We start from the raw sequence: 1,657 nt of genomic DNA on the forward strand, positions 1-1,657 counted from the left end.
GAGGATTTTTGTTTTCTTTACACTGAGACTCAATCCATACTGAAGGCTGTGCTCTTTGATCTTCATCAGTAATTATTTTAAGTCTTCTTTGCTTTCAGCAACCAAAGTTGTATCATCTGACTATTGCAGGTTGATAACGAGTCTTCCTCCAATCCTGATGCCATGTTTTTCTTTATAGAACACAGCTTCTTAGATGATTTTCTCAGCATTCAGATGGAATAAGTATAGTGAAAGAATGCAACCCTGGCACACACCTTTCTTAATTTTAAACCATTCAGTGCTCCCATGTTCAGTTTGAACAACTGCCTCTTGGTCCATGTACAGATTCCTCATGAGCACAAAAGGTGTTCTGGAATACTCATACTTCGCAATGCTGTCCATAGCTTGTCATGATCCACGCAATCAAAAGCCTTTGCATGGTCAGTAAAGCACAGGTAAACATCTTTCTGATATTCTCTGCTTTCAGCCAAGATTCATCTGACATCAGCAATGATAATCCTGGATCCACATCCTCTTCTGAATCTGGCTTGAACCTCTGGAAGCTCTCTGCCAATGCATGGTGGCAGCTATTTTTTAATTATTATTATTTTTTAGATTGTGAACTGAGTGATAGTTTACATGGGAGAACATTGGCTTTACACCATTGTTTCATTGCAATGATTACTATCTCCTCTGTTCATCATGATTCAACATTATTTGTTTCCATTTCCTCTGTTTTTTGTTTTGTTTTGTTTGTTGGGGGTAGGGGTGGAGATACGTACACAAGAACGCTCAAGAATATATAATAATTTAAACAACCAAAGGGTGCATTCTGCAAACCTATTTCCTGGCCGCCAGCACTCAGTCCCTCTCTTTCCATGAGTCTGGAGTCCTAAGCTGCTCCCTGTCTCTATGTCTTCATCACATCCACATCATTTTACTTGCTTGTCCGTGTTTTTAAATGCTCTGCTAGGCCTCCTCTTAAAGGAAGCCTGTCACTTCCACCAACCCTAGAGATGAGCTAAAGCAGAAGCCCAAACTCACGGCCATCAAGTCGATTCTGGTTCATGATGAGACTCACGAACCTGGACAGGGTTTCTGAGAGTGTCAGTTCTCACAGGAGCAGATGGCCTCATCTTTCTCCCATGGGGTGTCTGGTGGGTTTCAAGCACTGACTGTGGTTAGCAGCTCAACTCCTGACTCAGCGCCACCAGGGATCCTAAGAGATGAGCTAAAAGGATTGAAAGAGTCCTTCTATATGCTAGCTACACGGCTTATTTATCACATGTATTTATCAAATACTCTTCTATGACTCGCTTCCCATGTGTATGCCTCTCAGCTCCAAACCCAGTCTTGGCTGCACCGTTCCACCATCCAGGGGGCCACAGTCATACCCTCTCCAACAAGGAGACTCTTGAGGTGGGAAATGGGCCTTTCCCCACTTTTTCCTTCCTTGTGTCCCCTGCCTCATCTCTAAGAGTAGCACTTCCCTGTATGTGCCGTTTTTATATTCTTTAGCTTTCTTATCCCTTAGTAGACTATTCCATTCCTAGTTACTGGTTTTTATGTAAGGCTTCGCTGCCAAATTACTCTATGGCTACTGTTTCCTCATTAGAACTTGATTGATAAAAAGTGCTTTGCATAATTTCAAGTGCTTTGAAACATGAACTTACTTAGT

The sequence above is a fragment of the Chrysochloris asiatica genome, unplaced genomic scaffold (genome assembly GCF_000296735.1).
Source record: "Chrysochloris asiatica unplaced genomic scaffold, ChrAsi1.0 scaffold00045, whole genome shotgun sequence".
Lineage (NCBI taxonomy): Eukaryota > Metazoa > Chordata > Mammalia > Afrosoricida > Chrysochloridae > Chrysochloris > Chrysochloris asiatica.